This window comes from Pleuronectes platessa, chromosome 1 (genome assembly GCF_947347685.1).
Source record: "Pleuronectes platessa chromosome 1, fPlePla1.1, whole genome shotgun sequence".
Lineage (NCBI taxonomy): Eukaryota > Metazoa > Chordata > Actinopteri > Pleuronectiformes > Pleuronectidae > Pleuronectes > Pleuronectes platessa.
In genome coordinates, this window is record NC_070626.1 from 17,861,534 (window position 1) to 17,867,533 (window position 6,000).

Consider the following 6,000-nt stretch of genomic DNA (forward strand, 5'->3'; position numbering starts at 1 on the left):
AGTTGGAATTTGTCAATTACGTACGCCAAGTGATCAGGAGCACAACATCAAAGGCAAACAAAAACAGAGTGAATCATATCAAGCTGGTGCTTTTATATCAAATTACAAACCAAACAGATTAACCTATAAGCTTGGGAATCACCAATCACACAAAGTGATTGATTGCGCAAAATCTTCATTTAACACTCACTCTTTTGACAGTTTTGTTATGTAAAAGCAGCAAAGTAGGGCATGGTCTTCTCTTACACACATAAAAAAGGGATGAGGGCACATGAAGTCTCAAAGCTATTGGGATGGAAATGTCAATTGTGAACAGGAGCACAGAGGTGTGTGTGTGTTTGTGTGTGTGTGTGGGGGGGGGGGGGGTGGATGGGTGTGTGTGTACACAAAATAGCTCAACAAAGCATGAACAGATTTTGACCACACTTGGTGTGATTATGAATTGGTTCGGTATCTCCATATGATTAAGTTTTGGACCAGATCAAGCGTCAATAAAAATATGGTGCGAAAAACAAATTACTCCGCAAAAGTTAGGACTGAAGAGACATTGTGGCCTACATTGATCAGAAAATGATTCCTCATCATATGTTTAAATAGCGTAGTGTACGTAAGAAACTATTAAAAGTAATCTGAGATGACTATGTCGCGAAATATTTCTCCTTTCAAACCTTCATCCACTCTAAGTCGGTGTCTTGCCCAGCCAAAACTGAAAGCACTCTTGAATAGTGGAATCTTAAAAACTTCAAATGTTTAAGCAACGTGATGATACTCCCAGTTAATTGTTATATTACATATAAGTATGATTAAACAAGGCAGTTAAACATATAATAGTATAAGAGTACTATACTAAACTTGTTGCATCTAAAACCACTGACCAAAGGCTCATGTAATGGCTCATGGACACAAAGCAACAGACACTCACTTAGCTGTGCACGCATCTAAGAATGTAGGCCTACCTGTTATTTTTACGAGTTTTTATAGTCAGTGAAGTGACGAACAGTTGGGACACAAACCCGTGGTGAACACGTGGAAGACAAACGCCGATCAGATAGAACAAGTCCATGATCCATTTGTTAATATTAGCAGAGAAAGGCTACAACTGCTTTGCTGTCTTAAATAGTATATATATATATATTATTATGTGCTTACTTGTGCTACTACTGAGTGGAACTTGAACTTTGAATTAACAAAGCACAGTTGAATTTCACAGATAGTGACAAAATTGTAAAATTATTATAACTTGACAATTGAGAGAGGGATTAAAAAAAGCTCCAAAAATTATACATTGATAATGCTTTTAAGACCTGATGAGCATAATATATTCATTTCGTTTATATATATATATATATATATATATATATTAATAAAACAATGCTACTCCAGTTTCTGACCCTTTAACCAAATGAAAAAATTAAAACTAATGATTTCTCACTGTGAAACACAGGCAAATCATTCCCTTCTAGAAACTTTCCACTACTTCAGGGAAACTTAAACTTACGTAAGTTGCTGCTTGTCTAGACAGAATCTTTTTACCTGCAGCCATTTGATCGTGACTTGTTTGACAGGATTGGTTTCGTAAAGTATGCACTCTTTTGTTTTTTGTCTTATCAAAGAACAAGAAGAATATATTTAACTCTCTATCTCATGTTACCCCTTATAAGTGTAGAAAAAGATCTTCAGCTAATCAAAAAGTTTAAAATGCTTATAGTCTTGTGAAAATGTCTCTTGCTGTATAGTGGACAAACCAGTCCTGACTGCAGCTCCCACCTCATAGCTACTGTTGCTGTCGGAATATCAACATCAAAACAGAACATCTGAAGGACTCCAATAGAAAAACAATTGCTCTATGTTAACCGCAAGGACAGAGCACTTTCAAATTGTTGAGACAAAATCAGGTGACATTGTTGTGTGACAGTGACACGCCACCTCATGATGGGTGTGTAATGTCATGTAGAGGTTACTGTGGGTTATTGCACAACTTTCTGCAAGCCGCTCCGATCCATCGCTGCTTTGTTCTCCTGAACAACCTTGGACCAGAAAATTAGTGTTGGCTCCTTTAAGCCTTATTTAATAAGGATTAAAATCATTATCACATATGATCTTCTCTGTTCTCTGAGATAACGCCTTTTCATCTGTTGCCAGATGAAATGCCAACAACGATTTAATAACATTACCCCAGAGAATAACAACATGAAATATAGATTTATGGATGGACTGACAGATAGATATATCCAGCAGGTGATTAATGGGACATATGATGTTCTTCATATAATTCAACAGTTTGTCATCGCCTCAGCCTTCACCACATGCAGTAGCAGATGAGAGGACAGTTCCCTGCAGTGATCACGTGGACCTGACAACCTGTTCGGACGCTCATCCCCACAGGGACATATACCTGTCAGGGTGGCAGTTATTCAGGAGATCACAGAGGCTTATTACTTGCCTTAAGCACGATTGACTGGATTGTGTTAAAGGCACAAGACAAAGGAGAGAAGGTGATTCTCACTGTGCTGCCTGCTTCGTTCAGGTGAGAAAGGCCGTGTTGAAGGAGGTAGAAGACTGCGTCCTCAACTCAGAGCTCAAGGCCCCGTCAGAACACTGTGGGTTGAAATAGCTGCTCACCTGCACCAGAGCAGCAATGGCAGTTCACCCTGGACTTTCCTGATGTGGGATAAGAGGACAACTTGGGCTGACATCTTTGAGTGCAAATTGAGACAACTGCTTTAACACCAGAACCAGGCAGGATGTTTTCTACAGGAGCAAAAAACAATCCATCAGGACATGTCTGCGCATAATATAAACAACATTTAACAGCATAATAAACGTTTATTAACCAAAATACCTAAAAAGGAGGAAAGAAAGGAAGGACAAGAAATAAAACTCAAACAGAAGGACGATACAGCTGTTGCTCATTATTTTCTTACTATCTCCAGCATTATGGATATTTTGTAACTGGGATCTGATTTGAAATCCATCGATTCAGTCAGAATTAGCAGGGAACTTCATTATTAACTCAAAAAATAAAAGAAAGGGATAGAATGCTTAAAAAATCAGTGAAGCAATCATAAGGTCTGTCCGGTGTATCGTACATTTAATTAAAACCAAGCAGGAACCTCCTCTATTAACAGCCAGGCTGTTTAGGGGGTTTAGAGGGTATATCTAAACATACACAGGGGACTTCACATTTCCCATGACGACAGAAGGACTGAAGAGTTTTTTTCAGAACTGCAATGAACACAAATCATTTTTTCAATTGTTTCAGAGTAGAAAGTCAAAAAATTACCAAACACTTTCCCAATTAGGCCTTAATTTCGGGTTCAAATTCTTTTCTGAGACTAAAAACACCTGCACAGAGGAGGGCGGAGCACCTGTCACTTAACAGCTTCTCTAATGAAGGAATGACTGACAGTATTATTTCTTTCAGCTGCCTTAAGTGACTGCTCGCTCATTTGCATTCGGATCCGTTGCACCAGTCGAGCACATTCTGTTGTCACATGAGTAGATTAAGGTGTGGAGGCCCACGTCAGGATAGTAGACATAAATGTGGGGTATTGTGTGAAGAGAACGTAGATTATCAGGCTTCATTCAAAAAAATATTTTCATTGCTCTGGATCTCTGGATCTTGCTCCAATATTGATATCTTCCTTATATAGAAATGATCTTAAATGGATTTTCATGAATTTTATAGGCTACAGAATAACATGTAAAGTGCAATAATGTCTTGATTTTTCAGTTGTTCTTTTTGCACTATATATATATACATATAAACAATAAACTATTATTTGTGTTGTTTTAAGATGAAGAGCATAAATGCATTAGAAAGAAAAGAGACAAAAAAGGTATCAGAAAACATATGGATGATCAAACGACAATCCAAGAAGCTTGAGTTAAAAAAAACCAGTCAGCTACCAGCTACATGTGGTCCCTCTGGTGTCCCTTGCATGTATTTAAAAGCATGTGTGGTCAAGTGATGACCCTGTGCTCAGGTGTTGAAGAGCGGATCAACAACTCTGTCCAGTTTTTGCCTTAGGATGCTTCCTCTTACGCCGGGTTCACACCGGACGCGGAAGCGACGCCGAAGCGAGGCGTAAGCGCAGCGCCAATCCTCTGGCCCCCATCCACTCCCATGTTAAACCGCAGCGCTGAACACGCCGGAGGCTGAAGCGTAGCGTTGTGCCGCGGCTGCCTAGCGCCGTGAAGCGATCGTTTCGGCGTCGAGTCTATTTTTTCCGCTTGACGCGAGCGTATCGCGACAGGAAACACACTGAAAAATGATTTAAAACGATATAGATGACATATTTTATATGATATAAATGATCAAATATGCATCCCATACTTTGTATTCACGTTCTGTTGTCTTGGAGTTTTAATTTTACCACTTTTACCAACCACATTATTTAATGTCCCCCTCTGCCCATCCACTACAGCCACACAAGCAGTGATAAAGATAAAAAAGAGAGGGGGGGGGGGGGGGGGGCTACGTATTCTCCACATAGGCTTGAGTGGAGAATACGTAATTTACCCTCGACACCCGACATTTACCGGAGCTAACAGCGGAGAAGTTCTTCAACATGGATGACATTAAATTAATCATTGAAGTGGAGAAGTAACTTGAGTTGTATGATTCTCAGCATATGTTGTATAAAGACAACACCAAAAAAGACACATGTTGGGACGCTGTTGCAGTTAATGTTGGAGCAACAAGTAAGTATATGCTTGAAAAAAATGATTAAATGCCGTTTTTACTGCAGGCTGATAACAGCAGCAGTATGTCATATTATTAGTAATGCGCGGCGCTTCGGCGTCGCTTCCGCGTCCGGTGTGAACCCGGCGTAAAGCCTGAAACATGCTTCTGCGACTGCGTCTGCGTCTTTTCACGCCGCTGTGGCGCAAGACTCGTTGTCATTCATGCTTCCCCAACCGTTGCGCGTCTTACAAAGCAATTCCGCGCCAGAACACTAGGCGGAGTAATGCTTTTTGTCGAAGACGACCTCAGAGACGCCTTCTTTGTGGGTGTGGCAATCATTGTTGACTGTTTATTTACCTTCTACCAGTCGTGTTCTCCATTACAAACACACGGTGAACCATGGCAGAGAGTGTATTCACGATTCCAACCGAACAACAATTGATTGAGATGGAGCTGCTGGACATTGAAGAGCAACTTCTTATAATTAGACCGACGTTAGCCGAGATCTCCTTCCACGAATTGGAAGCCATCTCAGTGTCCTTGTACTCGGACATCGACGGGTTGTAAAAGTGCTCATATTTTCGGACCTCTTCCGACAGGAGTTCTTCCCGGTTGTCCATTCTTCTTTTTAAAATCTTCAGTTGTTTCTGCCTGTATTATGGGGCATGAAACCGGAAATGCAGCTCCAGAAGGGATGTAGAGCAGACCAATCACAGCCTTGCTGGCTGAGTGAGCTTGCGGAGCTTTGAACTGAGGTTAAATACTCCTAGGAGGTGTTTTCACTCTACAGGTCGTTAGGAGTCATTGAGGTTCCCGTTCCTTGAGAGGATGGACTGACACTGCTGATGGCTCCACTGGGAGTCGTTTATGGGACCTTAAGAGTCATTGGCCGACTCGCCTCTTATAGATAGCATCTCTGAACAGGAAGACACTACCTATCAGCCACATACCGTACAGTCCTGACTTCCATCTCCAGTGAGTTTCACAACAATTCATGCCTTAGGACACATGACCCACATTCATTGGATATTATGTCGATGTTTTCCACGAAGACATTTATATAGTGCATCATCAGAGAGTTAATGTTGGTTCAATGGGCCTAACAGAGCACATCCCAGTCCGCGAACATCCCTCAGAGCATCTCTACCTTTCATGTGTACGTATATTGAAAAATGTTTGAGAGATATTATGTTGGAAGTATTAATGATGACACAAATAAGGCCAGTCTAAATATAGAAACTTTCTAAACTCTATTTAATATAATATAAACACAAAATATGTGTGAGGCTGAGTGTTACGAACCGTGTTCTATA